Source organism: Opisthocomus hoazin, chromosome 5 (assembly GCF_030867145.1).
Source record: "Opisthocomus hoazin isolate bOpiHoa1 chromosome 5, bOpiHoa1.hap1, whole genome shotgun sequence".
Classification (NCBI taxonomy): Eukaryota; Metazoa; Chordata; class Aves; order Opisthocomiformes; family Opisthocomidae; genus Opisthocomus; species Opisthocomus hoazin.
This window is the reverse complement of record NC_134418.1, coordinates 1228730-1249910: the sequence shown is the minus strand read 5'-3', so window position 1 is coordinate 1249910 and position 21181 is coordinate 1228730.

Sequence of the window (21181 nt, the reverse complement as noted above, 5' to 3'; positions counted from 1 at the left end):
GGAAGAGGGAAATTTCACACCTGTAGGAATATGGGATTTTGACAGAAAAATAATCATATCCTAATGCATCTTCTCCTAATGGGCTTGCTCAGTTACTGGGTTCAAGCTGCTGGCTGTCTGGTGATACGGTTTCCCAACAAAAGAAGGGGTTTGTGCGCACACATCTTGTGCAAGGCTGTGTGTGTCTGCCTAACTGTCAAACCATTCTCCCTCTCTTCAGTTAAAAAATTCTGAGCCTTTCAACCAACGTCAACTCAATTTCACAGTGTGACTGCACTTCTTTTAAAATAAACACTTTCCTGCATTGAAACATCCAGCTAAAAAAAGAAAAATCTAGTTAGTTAACACGTTAGGGGAGAGGTCAAAAGAGCACAAGCCTTAAGAGACACAGGAGACTGACACAGTGAAAGAGGAAGCTGCAGGAGCAGTAATACTCACTTCCCTGCCCTGGGAGCATGTTCATGCTTTTCCTTTATGGTCTGAGAAAAGTGCAGGCACAGACGTATGAAGACCAGGGCACACACCGACCGACACTGAGATGCTACAGGGTAAGTGCATTTATACAGCTCTTTGTACAATGGGATCTCAAATATCAAATAGCAATCCTACTCACCACGCAGTAGAGATGATATGGTACATTAATAATTCACAGTACTAACATGGCTGAAGGCTGAGTAACATCTGAGGCAGTGAGGGAGATTTAGACAGATGGAGTCAGTCCCACATCCCCATGTTCAGAAAGCTACTCAGGGTGCTACAGTTGCCTAAAGATGAGTCTTTTAGGTTGTAGATGGGATGGGAACAGAGTCCCAGCCAGACTGTAGAAGTGATACCCTCTGTCACAGCTCGTGTTCCTACTCCACAGGGAAATCAGCTGTTAGGTCTTCATGGCTTGACCATACCCATTAGGGGATGAGGCTGGGATGGGGTAAGTTATAGTAGGTATTACATGTCAGAAGGAAGTTTATAGGACAGAGCAGACCTGAGCCTGGCAGCCCAAGAGCAGTTGATGAGAGTCAGATTTCTGTGGAGGTGAGGAAGAAGAGCAGACTTGATTTAGGAGGTCAGGAGGTAGCAGACATACTCTGCTCAAAGGGTAGGTTACCTATCAAAAACACTAGTTCATCAACACTGGGCTCTTCCCACTACAGTCCCCATCCATCCACTTTTCCTCTGCCTCCTCAAGCTGTTTCATGCCAGAGATAGAGGTCCTGATGTCATACCCCATTATCCCAATGCATTTCACGGTCTGTCTTTCTGTGCACTCCCAAGGCATTGGTGAGAACCACCCCCATTTTACCAAGAAGGAAGGACTTACCCCAGGTCACCCAGCAGCCCCACAGCTGTGCCAGGAATGAAACCCAATCAGATAAAAGTGTCACAGAAAGAACAGCCAAACTGTGCTCTGGAGCAGTTGGCCAGATGAGGTAACAGCTAGGGAAAGATGCCGATGCAGTTTGGCCGGATGCAGGAGTCCCATGCACCTCCCACTTTGGCAGAAATCAGAAGTTGCTCAGGCTTCTCAGGTCTGCTGTCTGGAGCATTCATCCAGCCCTGCTCAGGTTCACAGGAGGCATCTGGGGAGGGTCCACCTCCCTCCCTGAGCATCCCATGCCTTCCCTCCACACACATCAGAAGATGTTAAGGAAGATACGACACAGGCAAAGTGAACTCACCACTGAATCAATCACTGAAGTGTTAATTGCTTTGGAACCCAGGTGTGCCAGAAATTGCCCAGAGAGTTTATGCAGTCTCGGTCATTCGAGGTTTTGCAGATCAGACTGGATAAAGCCCTGAGCAACCTGGTCTGGTCTCCTAGCTGACCTGTTTCAAGCAGGAGGTTGGACCCATCCGGCCTGGACTATCCCATGACCCTGTAAATTCCAAAGCTCAGCCACGCCTTCACCACCTGCAGGGTAATGCTACCCAGTTCTCTGCAGTAGTAACAGCAGATAACCTGCAGTAGCATAGAGAGAAAGTAGATAACCTGCTGGCATGGAGGTAGGTGTCCCACACACCTCCTCCCTCCCAAAAAGTAGTAATACTTGGCTGCTTTTTTTGCAAGCCTTATCTTATTCACTGTGACTTTCCCTCAACATGTAGTAAATGTGGGGTAAGATGATTTGATTTGAACGGTGATAAGAGGACACTTCATTTGGGTCACGGGCAGCATCTTGCTCAGTTGCCATAACCTGACCATGTGCCCACTGATCTTCCGCCTCTCCTCTTCACCCTGGGACTTTCCAGAGTTTTGCTAACCCAGCCAAGAGGATTTTGTGATGTGAGCACGCTGCTGTCACTTCTGACCTGAGGAGGACCTCAGACCAAACATCTCAGACTCCAGCCATCGGCCGTATCACCTTCCTTTCTCATTTTCCATCATAAACTCCCCCTCTGTTCTCTCTCTCTACTGCCAGGGCTAACTCACCCATTGTCGAAAGTCCTCCACCACTCTCCCTTCCTTCTATAATCCCTAAGACAGCAAAGCATTTGATCTTTCCTCTTTGGAAAGGCCAAAGGGATAAGCCTTGGGCCTCCTTGGCCCGCATGGTGGAAAAGATCTCACGCTAGGTAATCCTATTGTTCCTCGTCCACTTACCTGACACAGTTTCATGGTGTTTTGCTGCAAGATCCCAGACATTAGAAGACGACGGGGGAAGTTCAGCTCTGTACCGACGGCTCCAAACACATTAGTATTAAATTCTTATACAATCAAAGCTGCCCACAAAATAAAGCCAATGATCTACCTGATTTGGATGTTCTTGGCACAGGACAATAGACTGCAATTTTCCAACAGAATCGATTTGTTATAACACAAGGACCCCTTTTTTTTTTTTTAAATGTTAGCTTGTTTGCCCTCCTGCCAGATTTTGTTAGTAATACTGTGGCGTCAGGCCAACTTGCAGCTTGTTTGGAGTTCATCTAAAAACCTCTAGTAAAAGGAGATAGAGGTTCCATGTTTCCCTTGAAAGATGGAAAGCTTCAAAAGGCCATTTGTGGAGGCATCAAGCCGACTTTCTGGGGTCCCAATCCTCAAGCAATTACCTCATCTTGCTAATGAGGAGTTTGCTTCAGGCTGTACTGAATAAATTTCTCATTCTGACTCTGGATTTTAGAGGAAGAGTTGTTCAGTCAAAGTTGGCCAAGCAAGTTCTCTTGCTGGTTTACCTCTTAATCCATCCCTTTTAAAGTACAGATTTCTAACGGGGAGATGAAGCACAGGATCACCATCTTTCGAGCAAATCAGCTTCCTACCACAGCCAGTTTTTGTCTGTCATATTTTGACTTTTCCTTTTTTTCTGAGACATATCTTTTCATGAGTGTTTCCCAGAGGTAATAACCAAAACAGGCAGCATTTTTAATGGTCTTTCTTCAATGAGCTGCTCAGTGATCTGGGGACAGCACTTCCAAAATGTGGATGCCTTTTCCCATGGCACAGCAATAGCGCAGAAGACAGTTACATTTTCCATGGAAGTTTTCAGAGAAGTTACATTCACTTTCTCAGTAGATTCTGCTTCTCTCATTTTTGGCCTCCTCACAAAATACTAAAGACACCTGGGAGACATCACTTTCTTCAGATTTTGGCTTGATGTAAGCACATTACCTTTGGGCTATTAGCAGATGTGAACAAGGTATTCATGTAAAGCCAACTAGGTAAACAATTCTGTTGGTGATGTAGAAGTGTGACCTGGGTCCAGATCCCTCCAAATCCCACACTTCTGTCTGCTTTACAAAAGTCAAAGGCAGTGAAGAAATCTGTTTTTCACAACATTAACATCGTTAACTGAACACAGTCTTTCTGCAGGGTGTTACAGCTGGGTGTGAAATGGTTTTCCTATTCTGTGAATTTTATTTTAAAATCTCTGCAAGCTTCCTATCATAAATTGTGATAAAAAGCTGAAATATTCAAAGTGCTGACACCCAAAAATCTACTGATGGGGAAAGGAGGATTGTGGGCTTTACTGAAGTTGTCTGGTTTTGAACTATTTGAAGAAAACTTTCATTTTTATTTGAAGTATTTTGATTTATGTTTACTCTTTTATTGCAATTAGTCTTAATTTCAAATAAAAATCCACCTAATTTGGCTAGTTAAAATATCATATTCATAAAATATAAAATACCTAAACAAAGCAATTTCAGTACTTAAAATTTGATGTGAATGAAGAAGATTCTCTCTTCCCTTAAAACACTGAGCTTGAAGGCAGCAGCATTTTCTAGCGGGGAAGAGGTTGCGCTCTAATGCAGATGTGGTGGCTGAGACGTACTTTTAACGGAATTTCTTATCCAGTTGGAGAAATACTGACTTCTGCAGAGCCGGGGGATTTCCTGTAATACCAGCTAAATCTGCAATGGGGAGAGTTATCTTTACTAAGGCCTGGATAGAAACGTTGAACACTTCTGCCTGGAAGCACTTTGAGACACACCTTAGCATTTTCCAGTAATAAAGTAGAAAAAAACAGAGACTTTGCCACAGGAAAGCTGATGCCATCTCACAGCTCTGATGTAAATCCATACAGTTGTATTTTTTTCCCCATGCCTCCTCCCAGCTTATCTCCAGCCACTCTGGTGTTGAATTCATGTGAAAAATTAGCAGTTCAAAATAGCCCTTCCTTGCCTGGAGTATTTCAGAAAAAGAGGTGGTTTAGTGTTTCCACTTCATCTGTGGCTTTATCTAATCCCACCACTTGCTGGTTCAACCCAGTCTAGGAGATTGTCATGGGCAGACACTCCTCCTGCAGACCCTCCTCCTGTAGAGAGTACTACCAAGGGACAAGAGCACTGATACTTAAGGGTTCCGTGAGTATTGGATTTCTGCTTCCTTCCCATTGTCCTTGTTGAAGAAACAACGAGGAAAGACAGCATCTGCTAAGTTAAATCACTGAGGCTTGCTTCAAACCGTGGCATGGCTTTACCATGCGAGCAGTAAAGGATGGGACCTCAAAGAACCTTGCTAGTGCAAAAGCCCTTGCAAAGTCCTCACAGCGTGGTCTTAGCGCACTAGCGAATAGTTTGCAGGAGCTTACAGTGGCTTTTCCTTGCTCCTTATGTCTTCTGCAGAGGCACTGTTCCAGGACACAGATCCCCAGGTTGGTATTTCCACACAAAATTGCTTTGAGGTTTTTATTTCGTTTTGTCTTATTTTTCACTACAGTGTGTTAGATTGAAAAGGTCTTTCATTGCCCACACTGCTTGCAGTTTCTGCTCTCCACTCTGCATTGTTCTTTGTGAATATCAACCAAAACCTGCACCCATATTGAATTAATTTCTTCTCTGGATACCTCAGTACCAAACATTCTGTGCAAAAGAGAATAAGATGACGTTCTCCCGTTGAATTAGGATCTCCCCCTCATCTTGGATCTCAGTCTTGTCTGAATACTGCAGTCTTCAGCAGCACTGCAAGAAGAAATGCACATGAAAGCCAGGATCATGCATATAAGACCTATGGGCTTTGAGGGGCTTCAGATCATCCTGGTCCCTGCAAAACTCCACTGACTCCCTCACCCACAATTCAAGCCAGCTAGGGCAGCCAGCAGATTGCTCAGTTTCTGCTGTGTCCAGGACCTGAGTTGGCTGCCAGATGATGCAGACAAAAGTCTACATGGCCCATTATCAGGAAATCAGGACAAACCATCAACAATCCCAGTGTTCCTGGAAAGCCTGGTCTACATGAACATCAGGAGCCACAAAGCGGAGTCAAGAGGGGGAAGCATTTATGGAGGGTGGAATGGATGAGACATGTAGTCTGGATACAAGGAGAACTGGCACTTCTTATTCAGCTATGGGAAAGTTTCCTAAACAAAAGTGCTGGAAACCTCAGAATATATAAATTTGAACAGTCCAAAACCAGGAGTATGGTTATGTTTGGATCTAAACTTCATGACTGAGTCTTGGCTTTAAAATAGACGTCTCTCCCCAGGTTGGATCACACATCTCCGAAACTGAACTGCTCAGCTAGAAAGCAGTGACCTCAAGGTAGGAATCAGTGCACGAAATGCTAGAGTTAAGAGGAAAGTTCGTGTTGGATGATCATACTGGCCCTTCACAAATCTATTGATTTAAGAAAAAAAAAAGGAATCCTCAAAGTTTGGAACTTTGAAGAAGTTTGGATTCAAATTTGACATTTTGGCTGAACTCCAGCTATAGAAAATACAAAGCAGCTAACCATCCTACAGCATAAGCTGGAAGTCAGAAAGTCCTTTTTCCAGAGTTTAAGAAATGGGAAGATCAAGTTAAGGGTTTTTAGTACAATGAGCAAATCTCAGAAATTTTAGAGGTTTAGGTTTGGACAACTGTCAGACCCTGACTACTTATCATAGTTGCATTTTCTTCAGACATCCTTGATTGAGAAAATTAGGCAGGAAATATTTTGCAGTGTCCAGCACTTCCTCAGCTGGAGGAACCAGAAATCCCACAAGAATAGTTCTTACTCATGGCTTTATTGTTACCTTAAGGCTTGACCCAGACAAAGCTGGTAATCTACAGAATCCAAGAAAAAAAGCAAAGTAGTGCAGACTTTACCCTAGGACAAATTACTCCTGTTCCTTTCGTATGATGTCCCAGAACCCCACGATCTCCAATGTGTATAGATGTGTGGTAGGACTGGAGAAAGGTTATACATTTTAAATGCACATGTATTCTATTCTTCTCCTTTGGTGCCTACAGTGATAGGCTGTTGACAGCTGCTAGTGTCAGACATGGTTTCAAGAAGAGCTCATTAGAAATAAACCCAAGTTCAGTTAGATTTTTTTTATTTGTTTTATTATTAATTTTTTCCCCAATGGAAAATTGTTGCAAGAAATCATGGATCAAAAGTTTCACAGAGGAAACACTTGGCTTGTTACCAGCTGTGGCTGAAATTCATCAAACACAAGGACATGGATGTTCATCTGCAAAATGAATGTTCATATGTGAATCTGCACGTTAATACATCCATAAATTTCCTGTATGCTTGAATTAAATATATATGCACTGTGGGAAGACGACAACCTGAATTCACTGGAGAGATGTTATGGAATTACGCTCTGGAGCACCGGGGGGGATGATTACACCTTCTGTCTTGATACAGGCTGTGCTATAATTTTTAGCTACTTCTGGACTGAGCTTGACAATTGCACGTGATTTGCAATGAATTCTCTCAGTCAGCTGAATCCATTGCACGTGATAGAGCACATGGATTACAGTAATGTCTATGATAGTCCCCACCTGGTGTCTGAGAGTTGCCAAAGTTTCAGAACATCAGGTGGAGATGTGGGATGGACACTCACCCAGTGGGCTGTCCTGGCTTGTGACAGACCTTTTGGTCTTTGTGCAGGTGACTAAGCTCAGTCCAGCCACAGCTAGTAGCATAAGAAGCACACACAGGCAAGAAAAAGGCTTTCCCTTGGGTCTGCTGCACCTTGATCACCTATGTGTACAAAGGCGATTCAGATGGGGAACTCCTTCAGAAGCGTGAGGAGGAAGAACCCATGGAAAGCCTCAGGAGTACATCCCTGAACTTACTTCTGCTCACAGTAGCAGGGGACAGTCACAGTGACTGTGATCCTGCAGGGCAGGGAGTTTCCATGCCTCCTCTCCTCTCCTCTCCTCTCCTCTCCTCTCCTCTCCTCTCCTCTCCTCTCCTCTCCTCTCCTCTCCTCTCCTCTCCTCTCCTCTCCTCTCCTCTCCTCTCCTCTCCTCTCCTCTCCTCTCCTCACCTCTCCTCATGGGACTCACCAGATCTGCTGGTGGCAAGTGTCCAGCCCTCCCCACTTCAGATCCTGCTCTGGGACTGACTTGTGCTGGGAAATTAGGGCTTTTCCTAACCAGCACCGCAGAAAGGCCCCATCGCTGGTGGGAGTCTGAGAAGAAAGGCTGCAAAGCCAGGCCTGCTTGCAGCAGTGGGAGCGCTGCCATTGCTTTCTTTGGTTCTTACACTTCACACTGCTCTGGTTTGTTTTTCAAGTTATTCTATTTTCTTTATTATGCCCAAACATTTTCTTTTCCCCATAGGGACGGAAGATGCCAGGGGCTGACACCAGAACCGCATGCTCACAAAGGAGCTACTGCCCCCTCCTTCCTCATTTTTCCAAACTCTTGAACTGTTTTGGCCCCAGCAGAATTTTCTGGTTATGTCCAGGAGAAAATTATCTGCGATCTTAACAAGGCACTGATGGAAAAGTCAAGTCGGCTGGAGAGCCTCTCAGGAGCACATCCTCTCCTGCCTCCACTTCTCTTCTGAGTGGATCTGTAAGAGCAGAGAATGCAATCAGTCTGGTCGTGTATAATTCGTAGCCGGTCACATTCCCTCCCTCTTAAAAAAAAAAAACAACCCACATTGCCCTCTGTTAGAAAGGTTTCCTGGTTAACAAGGAAAGAAAGCACTGGCAACTAGGCTAAGAAAAATACCCTTCCTTCCCCTCCAGCCAAAAAAAACCCTATGAACAAAAGGCACAAGGAAGGTGTAAAAATCACAGATGATGAAAGGATGGTGCAGAGCAGATAGATACAGTGAAAAGAAGACATGGAAGTGCCACACTACCCGGGTGGCACAGCCTCAACCAGGTGAAAAAGGACTTTCATAGGAGGTTTAAAAGCAACCTGCCTTAATGAACCAGCCTTAATGAACCAGCCTAAAAATCTGAAGAGTTACCCTGTCACCTCGTCTCACCTGGTCAGGGTGAATCCTTATGGGGTTGGTAACTTTAGGGCACATAAAAGAGGAAGAAAAAAGTATATTGGAAATTAAATTCACAGAAAACCAAGCTGTGGGAGTGATGCTGCAGAGTACCTGTCCTGCAGTTCATACCTGAGCCCATTAAAGTGACACTGTCATGTCCTGTGTCCTCTAATTAGCATACAGTGAGTAGGAGCCCAGATACACCAAATCTAAAGCCTTCTCTGACTTCCCCAGCTTTCATTTTCCTGCTTGTATAAAAGGGCAGCTACCCCCACTCAAGAAAACCCTACCAAGGTGTTACTCAAGGCTGGTGAAGCTGGCCCTAGAGGCTGCAGTGAGGAGCCTGTCCCAGGGATGACAAGGTCCTCTAAGGGTCCTTGAAAAGGTCATAGAGGGGAAGATCGGGCGAACTACAATTTTTTGAAGCCCCATCCAAGAAACTGTCCTCCAACCCTCTTACAGCAAGGAACCACCAGACCCAAACATCTGAAAACGCCGTTTCCAACCATCAATAAGGAACGTTGGAGTCGCCTGACTTGATTATGTGCAGCAGCTCCCTGAGGATCAACGCTCTGTGACGGGAACTCATTCACAGAAAACCTTCTGCAGGCAATTTCTCTTGGGTGAGAAGTGGAGAGGGTGAGATGAGGCCAGCCCTGGCCATGCAAGGGCAGTTCTTGGGACAAGGGTTCGAAGAAGGGTGCGTTGGCGGGAGAAGCTCCGAGTCTGGGAATGCAAAATTCCCCTCTTCCAGTGGGGTTTCTTTGAAACCCTTAGAGTGCACGCTTCTTCCTTGAACGCCTGTGCCAAGAAAACCCGTTGGCTGCAACATCAGAAGGAACCTAACGCAGAAAAGATTGCAAGCCCAAGGGGACAGAGTTTCTTTGGAAAGTCCACCCCAGGCGTGTACACACCAATGCTCGCACACGAGTCACATGCACGCCTGCCTGTGTGCACACACAGCACGGCCAAGCATAGCTGGAAGCCTCCTGGGGAGGAGAAAACACTTCAGCACTGTCCGAGCCATAGAGAAAAGGAAGATTTCATAATGTCAAAGGCAAAGCTGACTGCTTGGGTCAGGCTGCAACAGGCTGTGGATTTCCCTCCAAGCTCAAGCCACGATTGAGATGTGCTGACCAAGGCTAACCCAGGAATGTTCCTATACAGTTTAGGATGACGTATGCAAACCTACCCAAGTCCCATAAGCAGTGTGTAAACACACGGGGCTTCCCACACAGCCGTTTGCTGGCACACTGACATGGTCTGTACCTTATGGCATCTCTCTGACCACTGGGGATACCACAGGGGCCAGCCCAGCAGCCCCAGTGTCTGTGGGATGGGAGCGGTGACCTAGGACAGTGTGGAAAAGGCAGCTGTTATGAGCAGGGCATCCCTGGAATGAGATGTGGGACACGGTCCCCAGCCACTTGTGGTCAGACAGGCATTGCAGGGCACTTTAACAGGCAGGGAGAGAATAGCAGTTTCGCTAGCCGAACTCCTCTCTGAACAGGGAAAACTTTCAACCAAACACAGCCTCTGTAGCTTGGAAAAGATGCTTTCCTCTATGGAAACATCTGTGAAAATGCCACTGGTGCAAAAGGTCAGCTGTGCCCCCGAGGGAACAACACCCACAAAGCCACAGACCAGCAAGGAACCTGTCCCGGGCCATCTGCAGAGACCCACACACTTCTTTCCTGAGAAATGCAAAGGCTGAAAGTAGAGTTAGTCCCTGAGAAGCAGCAGGATGTCTTGCCAACTTTAAGATAGCAGGTTGTACTATATAAAGGAAAACACCTCTAGTCTAGGTTTGCTTGGTCCTGAGCCCCTCATTCCCTCTGGGATCTGTTTTCCCTCCGGTGACCTCTTTGTGCCATTCTGGGTGACAGCTCTCTCCATCCCTGCACAGGGATGGAGCTCTTAGAAACTCCTTGATGCTCGTGCAGCTCCGAGCACCTGGACCCAGGCCATGGTACCTTCCCTGTCCAGGGAATGCAGTCAGGAGGGGATTCATCCAAGGAGAGAAACAAAAGGAGAGGACACTGAACAAAGTAAACAGACCCAAACTTGGGGGCTTCAGAGACCACCTGGCTTCCCCCAGAGCAGGGGCTGCACCACTCGCATTTCCGAGCAGCACACAGGGACGAGTCGGGTTGTTCTCTCTGCAGAGCCATGCTAATCCCTGCCAGTGAGGAGTTCAGCTGCAAAGCAGGCTCCTCGAGGAGGATTTTCCCTCTAGCAGAAGCCCACTGGAAGGGATTCCCATGCCTGTGGGAGACAACCCAGAACCCTTCAGGCCTGAGCTTGGCCGTGTGTTGACGTGATGCTGAGAAAGCTTGTCCCATGCAAGCACAGCCTCTAGGACCAAACCCTTCCTCTGCATGTGGAAGGCAGGAGATGTCTGTCTGCAAAAGTGTTCCCAGGGACATGCAGTAGTTGAGCTTCTGCTTAGTGCTACAGCCACAGGGCAAAACTGCTTCTACCAACAGCACCTGCAGTGGTAAAACCTTTCACCAGTGACCCTTTGCCTCTGCTAAGTCAGTCAGAAAAGCAGCCACACAACGCAACAGGAAGGTTTGCAGCCTGGATGCCTGTGCCAAAGGAATTTGGTGAAGCCACATTGTGTTCAGCCTGTTGACTTGGATCGGCAGCTGGGACCAAATTACTGGAAGTCAGTCAGGGCTTTGCTGGTAAAAGGCCATGCATTAAAAGGATCAGCAGCCTGTAGCATGTTCCCTGAGCTGTCAAGTTTGGGGAGCCAGGGTTTCATCCGTGGTCTTTAGAAGCAGGAAACATTTACCAAGCCTTATTTCGTGGAAAGTGCTTCCAAGCAGAAACTTGCAGTAATTGTTTAAAAAAAAAAAAATAAAAGAATAAAACCCAAAAGCTAAAAAAGAAGAAAAATAAAAGAAGAATAGAATAGAAATTCATAAAAAAAATATCAGTAAAATAAGTAAACAACAACCCTTTCTTGGGATGACAAATCTGACCACTACCAAGTCACACTCCCCCGTTTTTCCAAGAATATGGATTTCATAGAAGCATAAAATAATTTCCATTGAAAAAGACTTCTGGAGGTCCTCTGGGCCTCTGGTCTCACCCCATCTGGGGGCAGGATCTATAACTGGCTTGACGTATTGATCACCAAGCACTATTAGTCACCCTGCTTATGGATGCAGGATGAGGTCCCACTATGGCAAGCACTCACCCGGTCCTTGCACTGCCTGTCCTGGGGTCATCGTGAAAAATCCTGCAAGGAGCCTGAATTTCTGGGTAGTGATTACGAGACTGAGTCAGAGCTCCTCTGGCCTGAGCAGTCGTAGAGGCAGGGCCCATCTGGTTGCGATTTTGGAAACGTCGGAGATCGAAATAATCTCTTGCAGGGAAGGGCTGGGAGGCTTCTGACAAGCGATGGGGTGGCGATGCCGCAGTCTGCAAGGCAGTTTGCCATCAGTAGTGGGAACCACCGGGATGGAGAAAAGCTTCCCCCTCCTGTCTACCTCCCTTTTCTCCGTGCATGGGTGAGCAGTCGCCGTAGCTGGCTCTGACATGACCGTGATGCCAGCAGAAACACCAGTCCTGAGGTCTCATTTCTGTGATGGTCTTCTCCCATCAGGGACAAATCCCCAGTGCTGGAGGCACCTTAGGGAGACCAGCATTCCCAGCAGCCAGCAGTTAGCATCTCCCAGAGATAGAAATCCTGGTCTTGTAAATGCTGCCATCCTTGGGTTAGACAGACAGCTTGGTTTTGGCTGGTGCTATGCCTCAGAGCATGAGTTTCAGGACAGAGGTGGAACCCCAAGTAGTGGCAAAAAAAAAATTGTAGCCAAAGGAAGACGGACAGGGATGAATCAGATGTGGGGGATGCCGCATCTGATTCCCACATCTGATGGTGCAACGAGGAGGGAGAGAGGCTCTACCCAGTCTCATGACCTGCAAAAGAGTTTACAGCTTGGGCAGGCTGCTGCTGGGAACAAGCCTTGGAGACTCACCATCCCTCATAACCTCGGCTGGAGTACGATGACGGAAATGCTATCATCCCCCAAAGATCACTCAGCTTTGAGCTTTCCCAGGGAGCCATTTTCATGCACCAGCTGCTGACCGAAGGACACTTGATTCACTGACTCAGAGGTTATGAATAAACAGAGGGAAAGAGAGTTGATGAATATAACTTAGGATGATACAGGGTGGCTGGACCCTGGGTCAGAAGTGACCTCTTTAACAGCAATATGTGGGATTGACGTGCAGAACTCATTTCCTTCTACAGCCTGAGAGATCGCATCTAGTTGTGCAAGACTTAAGTGACATATCTTATTTTGTTTTATTGCTTCTTTCCTTTTCATTTTTCCACTTTTTTTAACGTTTTATCCACGCAGTTCATTCAAAGCAGATGCTTTGACCCAGTTAAGCTCCAGGCAAAGTCTACTTGGGTTGCTCTGGATGAGTTACCATCCTGATGATCCAAGAGTGCTTGAGTCGGCATGCTGGCAATGTGCTGGTTCAGAGCAGGCTGAGCTGTGTCGTATGGAGAACATTTCCTCCTGGAGATGCCCACTGCCAGCCAGACCAGATTGACTTGGACCAGCTTCACTCTTTCCTAGTACTTGCCAAAGAGCTGGGACAAATCATGCTTCAGAGGATCTCTCCAAAGGGCTTCCCCTGGCTGCCTAGCCTGCAATGTGAGCCTGGTTTATCCCTCCTATGTCTTTGCTTCAGCAAGAAGGAATAGCAGTAGTGCTGGTGAGACCTCTGGTGAGGGCTGTTCCACTGTGACCCAGGTGTCTACAAACCTCCCTAGCTGCGGGTTGCTCCCTCAGCAAATGCACACAGCAGTCAGAGCATCTCCGGTGATATTTTTCTTATACAGCCTTATTAAGCTGCAAAGGGACCCACGCTGTTAGGATTTACTTTCAGGAGGCTTTTCATAGCAGTGCGAGCTCTTCACAGCCGCTGTGATTTCTCTGTCCACCATCAGAAGGGAAGAGAGAGGCTGAGATTTCAGGACAGTCTCCCTGAACCCTCTTCCTTACAGGGGCTCTGAGCACTGTTTTCTCTATCTGCACTAAATGCCAAAACTACCACTCATCTATCTATTTATTCATCTGTCATCTTCCCTACCAAAAATACCATAATTTAATTATTATATCCTACACCCTCCAATCAATACCAGAGCCCCCCCTGCCATTTAGTCTCTCTGTCTTTCTGTATGTATATATGTATGTATACAAAAAGCGTTTTATTCGATCCATCGATCAAGGATTCTCAGAGAGAGACTGATAAATTTGACTTGTTTCTATTAAATACCTTCATTAAGGATCCAAATGAAAGGGGAAAAAATCCCAGTAATGAAATTTATAAGTGGGACAAGGACGTGGATAGGAAAAAAAATAAAGAAAATGCTCCGGAGAGATCAGTAGCATGGTCAGGAAATGAATACACAAAATCTTCCACTTGGAAAATGAAAGTTAAGACTGCTGGAGAAAGATGATCTGAAACAGCTATTCAGCTCGGAAAAGTAACCTGGCAGGCACGAATTTTGAAACTAATGGAGCAGGGTCAGCTAGGAGCAAGCTGGGCGGGCAGAGTGCCTTGTCACCCCCCTGAAGTCCTGTTTCTCCAGGGTGCGTGTGCTGCGCTGAGGGGAGGCGGACAGTTAGGACAGGCAGAAAACATTCCCCTGAAGTTGTTTTTCGTCGGAAAATTGGATTTCTAACACATGAAAACATTTAGCAAAACAATATTTGCTTTCCCTGACAACCTGGCTGTAATTTCGCTTTGTTTTTTTGTAGATGCATAGATTAAAAGGTGAGAAGTGTCTCTTTTAACTTTTTAATGTTATTTGTGGATTCTAACTGGGGCTAGCTAATTAGATCTGTTTACTCTGGTTTGTGCTCTGTGATTTGAGTTTGAATAAAGCCTAATGCAGGCAGGTATCCTACAGATTCTCAGATAGGGAGAAACCTCTGGGGTTTGGGTTCAATTTTTTCAAGTCATATTGTATGATGAGTTGAAATACTCTGCAGATACATTTGGTGTATCGTGCTACAGAAGGGTAGAGGAGCCGTAAGCAGGAATTTAATAACCTATATTTCCTGACTTGTATTAATCATGAACAGAGGTATTGGTCACTGCCAGAGGTGAGAGACACCAAGATCGCTAGGCCATGAAAGCATCTCCTTGGAGATGCTTTTTTTAACAACGTGGTAAAAGATTCAGAGAGTAATTCAATCCCGCACAACTCTAATCTTCCCTCTTTCCTTCCTCCCATCTTAATACCGGCTTAGATGAGCTAAGCCTGTCACTCTTCCCATGACACAGCTAATACCACACTCCCTTTGCCACAGCTACCACAGAAAAACAACTGTAAGCCTCCTCTGTACCTATCTATTGTTGTGGTTGAGCAGCCTGTCTCCAGTGGGACCAGCCAGCTTCCTACACTGCCTTTGGAAAATCAACACTTCATCGTGGAAGTGAAAAGCTTTACTGCTACAGCTCAGGGTCAGGAGAGGCAAACCAAGACAAAGAGATGGAAAAAAAGAAAGGAGGGAGGGAGAGAAGGAGGGAGGAAAGAAAGAAGGAAAATATATCAGCACATCAAATGCCACCTTCAAAGAGATCCCATAACTCAGGAATCACCATCGATCTGTCTGTCATTTCACAGAATCATGGAGTCAAAGAATGGTTTGGGTTGGAAGGGACTTCACAGATCCTCCAGTCCCAACCCCCTGCCATGAGCAGGGACCCCTTCCACCAGCCCAGGCTGCTCCCAGCTCCATCCAACCTGGCCTTGAACCCTGCCAGGGAGGGGGCAGCCACAGCTTCTCTGGGCAGCCTGGGCCAGGGCATCACTGCCTTCACAGTGAAGAATTTCTTCCTTCTATCTAGTCTAAATCTCCCCTCTTTCACTTTAAATCCGTTATGCCTTGTCCTTTCACTACATGATCTTGTAAAAGGCCTTTGAAGGCGTTATACCCAATTCTCCTCTGGCTCTGCTTGACTTTGCCCCATTTCAGATGGCTCCATTACGATGCATTACACAGGAAATACTTCTGCTCAGTTCACAGTGGACCTGGCTACTCACACTGCAAGCAAATGTCACTCATCTGGTACTGCAGGGTGACAGGTTGCAGTTCCCAGTTCACCACACAGACTACTACAGAGGACAGAAAATGATTCGTGTCAGGCAATAAAATCAGGACCCGAAGACCTGAGCTGCGGCAATGCACAGGAGGGTGCAGATGAAGCAGATGGGCAGCTGGGGCACCCCACATTTGGGGGTGCAGGGGCCCTCCCCTGACTGGAGGGTCATTCTCGACAGAATCACCGAATCACCGAATCACAGAATCACAGAATGGTGGGGTTGGCAGGGACCTCTGGGGTCCCCCAGCCCAGCCCCCTGCCCAAGCAGGGTCACCCACAGCAGGGGGCACAGCACCGCGTCCAGGCGGGGCTGGAATATCTCCAGAGAAGGAGACTCCACAACCTCCCTGGGCAGCCTGGGCCAGGGCTCCGGCACCCTCAGAGGGAAGAAGTTCTTCCTCATCTTCAGCTGGAGCTTCCTCTGCTCCAGTTTGTGCCCGTTGCCCCTTGTCCTGTCACAGAATCACAGAATCACAGAATCACAGAATAGTAGGGGTTGGAAGGGACCTCTGTGGGTCATCTAGTCCAACCCCCCTGCCGAAGCAGGGTCACCTACAGTAGGCTGCACAGACCTTGTCCAGGCGGGTCTGGAATATCTCCAGAGAAGGAGACTCCACAACCTCCCTGGGCAGCCTGTTCCAGTGCTCCGTCACCCTCAGAGGGAAGAAATTCTTCCTCCTGTTCAGACGGAACTTCCTGTGCCTGAGTTTGTGCCCATTGCCCCTTGTCCTGTCGCTGGGCACCACTGAAAAGAGCTTGGCCCCATCCTCCTGACACTCACCCTGCAGATATTTGTAGGCATTTCTAAGGTCCCCTCGCAGCCTTCTCTTCTTCAGGCTGAACAAGCCCAGTTCCCTCAACCTCTCCTCGTAGGGGAGATGCTCCAGTCCCCTCACCATCCTTGTAGCCCTCTGCTGGGCTCTACTAATTTTTACCTGGCTAGAGACAGAGGAGCTGACACCCTCACTGCAGAATCGTCCTGGCCTCATTCACAGCTGAGATACACAACAGCGATCATCCTAGCAGAAAGGGGGACCATCCCCCCACTTCACTCCCTGTTTTGCAAGTCACAATGGGGATTTTTTTTTAAGCAGGCATCAAGGTGCGGAGTGCTGGTACTCAACGTCCTTCTTTGGGACTGAATTTGTGCGTTCTGGAGGGGGGCGAGGCGGTTCGTAACCAAAAAGATAAACAGCAAAACAGCCCAGTCGTTCATAGGAAATGCTGAAAAAAAGGGCAACTGTTGACCTGCGTGCTGTTGGAATAATTTACTTTTTTGTTCAAACAAACAGCATCATCTCAGTCTTGTTTCAATTCTTCAAGTCCCAAACCATCTGTCCTCTGAAATCTTAAGGTTAATAAACGTGAAGAGCTCCTCCCCTAAGATTAGCAAGAATGAAGAGCTCTCCTTTTCAGGGCTTTTCTCCACCTACAGCGTGGTCCGCCGAAGAAAGCCAACATGTGCAAATTCGTCTTCTCCACGCACGTCTCCAAACCCACCGCTCCAAATCCATGCATGCAGAAGGAAAGTAAATAAAATAACATCTCTGGCGGCTGCCAAAAAAATTCCACAGTTTCTGAGCTGTTGCAACTGTATTCGTCAGTGAAAAAAAATTTCCTGGAAACCTCACTCAGATGGTGATGGCGGGAGTGGGGGGGCTGGGAGGCGAGGGGCGGAGAGAGTGCGGTCAAGGCCAGGGCAGAAGTTCATGCAGTTGGTGGTTTGCGAAAATGTGTTTTGTTTGTTCTGGATTAGGCTGTGGATTCTTAAAAGAAAACATGTTTTAGTAAGCTAATTTCAAATCAGGAGGGGAAGGAGCAGGGTCAGGGGGAGAACAAATTAGCATCTGGATGTCAGCGGAGTGAAAGGAGGATTCAGACGTGGAGGAAAGTGGGTTACTGAGGCTGAGGGCAGCCAAATTGCCTTGACTGCACTCCCCCTTAAAAAATAAATTAAAAATTGCAGCCCCAAGCAAGCACACACCGCAGCAGCACTCCTACGAACACGCAGCCCAAGAAGCAACCCCTCTCCAGACAGCAGCTCCTGGGGCAGCCGGTGGCTTGCTGGATGGGAGGGAGGATTCTGCCAGGCTGTCACTTGGACAGTGATCTGTTCACGCTTGGGCTGCACTCAGACCCTCCTTGGGACACATGAGCAGCTTCTGCATCTGGCATTTTGGAGGCTGCATCCTGAGATGCCGTTTCCAGGACCAGATCAGAGCCTGATGAAGGCAGGGTGGAACTATCTTATGGATCCCTTCTCAGTAAAATCAAGTCAGTTGCTGTGAGTGAAGTGGGAGGGAATAATCTCCTTCTATTCAATGCATGAAATGACATGTATGGCTCCAAACAATGTTTGTGGCTTCGTGTCCCTCTCTGATTTCTGGCTAGCCCCTGGCTAGCAAGGAGTGGCAGATGTCCATGGTTTCAGACAAGTGCACAAAGCCATCGCTCCTGCTCAGGGATGAAGAAAGGCAAAGGTGGGATACATGTAAGAAAATACAACTGCTGTGTACCAAAAATACCATAATTTAATTATTATATCCTACACCGTCCAATCAATACCAGATTCCCCCCTGCCATTTAGTCTCTCTGTCTTTCTGTATGTATATATGACCAAGAATTTCCAGGCAGGTCTGAACAGCTCACCTGCAGATCAAGGCAGAATTATCAGCCGCCCTGTGATCATGTAAAGCAAAGGAATCACCCTGAGTTTATCAGAGTTCTGGCACCATAGCCAGAGCGAAGACTTGTCCTGGGAGGCCTCTTCCTTCTGCATTGGTGCTTTTCCAGAGTTGTCCCTCATCCTGTGCTGAGAGGCAGCTAATACTGAAGTTGGACATGTGACTGGGCTGTTCCCCAGTGTCACCATCCAGCTGTGGTTGATTCATGCCGTGCTCAGGCCCCTCTCAGTGGCACAGAGTAGGCAGATCTGGGCAGAGGACATTGCACATGATTTGTGCAATGGCAGAGTATTTCCCTGAGATGTCAACTCCTCTATACGTGATTCTGCAGAACTCATGAACTTCTGGCCTATTTTATTAATCTTTGTAATTGTTATTCCTGTTTTTACCTGTTTTATTAATCTTTGTAAATGTTATGGGATTTTTTTTTTCTTCTTTCTTAGAGTACTACAAGAAATACTCTGACTTCTGAAGATGGAGATACTTATCTTGTGACAAAAGGAGAAACATAAAGGAGTAAGATTGTCGCTTCTTGGTTTGGCTGTAAAGGTCAGTGGGTGAGCCTTCTGTGACAGTAAGAATAGTGTAAGTTTAGCATTCAGTCCTGTCCTGTTGTCTCATCTATAAATTTACTCTTTTGTTATGAGCACTGAGAAACAGGAAAATTGCTTGAGTGCATCAGGTCAGAAGTGGAGCCTTTTATCCTGTCTCTGAGAGTGGGCAGCACTAGATGTGTAGAGAGAATGTAAGAAACTCACTTTTACAGAATAACCTCTCTGTGAATAAAATAATTTTATGCTACTTCTTTTAAAGAGCAGCTTTCAGCAGTAAGTTTTATATTGCTTCCCAAAGGTGACACCTCTTTTGAAACCTTAACTCTGCATAGTCCTGGAAAAACCTGAGTGCTCCATAGCATAGCCAAATCCTGGTGAAAGCAGAGACTGTCACTAAACATAGATGTTGGCTTTTTTTTACACTTTCTTTGCACACATAAACATTTGTCATCTTCTTTTTCACCTCCTCTGGCCTTACCTTCTCCACTCACACCTTCCCAGTGCCCCATTCCCATTCTCCTCCCTTTTATCCAGTTCCCCACCCTTCTCTCAACCATCTCTTATGTCCCTTTTCTGTCATTGAAAACATGCTTCGGTTTCTCCCAAACTTGCAGTCTAATCAGGCTCTCCCCATCTCTTCTCCTACACATCTTTTGCAGTCCAGTGTCCCTCTACTGCCCTTCACTGAAACTGCTCCCATTTGACTTATTATCAGCCTCTTCCCAGCCGAGATTCAAGCCCACGCTGGGTGCACGGACGCCTTGGACCTGCCAGCCCCATCCATGTGGTCACTGGACATATTCTTCTCTTCGAGATCCTGTTCCCCTTGATTTCTACTACTCTTCCCCATTTTGGTTCTCCTTCCACATTTCTTGTCACCTGCTTGGTGTCTTCACAGAATTGTCCTGCTCTCCTCGCTCACTGCCTGTGGGACTGTTACAGGGCTTTGCACATGGTTTCTTTTTCCTCTTTCCATCTCTCTGGGAACCTCATCCACAAACACACCATCTGTACTGATGACTCACAAATCCACCTCGGTCTTCCAATACATCGCTTTCTGTCCGGACTGAAATCTTGACCTGTCCTTCTGGCTTTTCCTCGTACACGTCTTGCCAGCAGCTCAAATGTAGTCTAGACTGGGCTTTTTTTTATAGTTAACGGAGAAACAAAAAGGAACTTCAAGGCATGATTCACCTCGTTCTGATGTAGATACCTAAAATAAGTTGGACTGATTGCAGCCTGTGAGTTCCTGTTTCTGCCATGTAAGTCTAGATGACAGGTAGGGAAGTCCACACTGTCGATGCCAATGTTTGGATGAGATGAATTCCAGCTGGAGTGATCCAGGTTACAATTCAAGCCCTGCGAGGTTGCTCAGATGAATGTGCAACTTTGAGCTTTATGTTGAAGGGCTGAGTAGAATGCAAGCCGAGTTTACTAGCATGCCTGGCCACCAAAGACCCTCACAGGGCAGCTACTCCAAGGCCAGATGTGAAGAGAAGGAGACTAAAGACTCCACATTCCTCAGGAAGGGATGCTTTACCTGTGTGCCAATATTCACTAGCATTAAGAAGTCTCAGGATTTAAGATACAGCTCGTGTTTGTTGCAGGGAGCCTCATGCAGGTTTTGCAGCCTGTTTTACTCCCAGGACTGTCCTGTCTTCCCTACAGTGCCAAAGGTGCTGCTCAGGGATTACACTTGGTGTAAGTACCCATGAGAATTTGCAGCAGGGAGGCCTGCAGCCTTCTGCAACGTGCTATCTAGCACTGTCACTGCTGCGGGGGGTTTCAGGCAGTGACACCTGCCAGATCTGTGGTTTGCCTTTGGGTAGCATGGAGGAGACATTTCTTGATTTTCTCTTGTGACTTTCTTGGTTGCCTATTGCAATCTCAGCTTGACCTGTATTTGGATAGAATGAAGTCATTTTATTCACCTCCTAAGCTGGCCTGGGTAGAGGCATGATTTCCAGCTAAGGGTGACTCGTGCAGAGCTTTCTGTTCCCCTCAGAAGTAGCAGTATCTTGTGCAGGAAAGCCCAACTAACATTTCGGTAGCCTGCCAGGGCGGGACAAGATGAGGAGTCATCTAGTCAAAGGATTCAATGCATATTTCCCCAGCAAGAAAAGACAGAGACGACCTGTGCTATATCACCT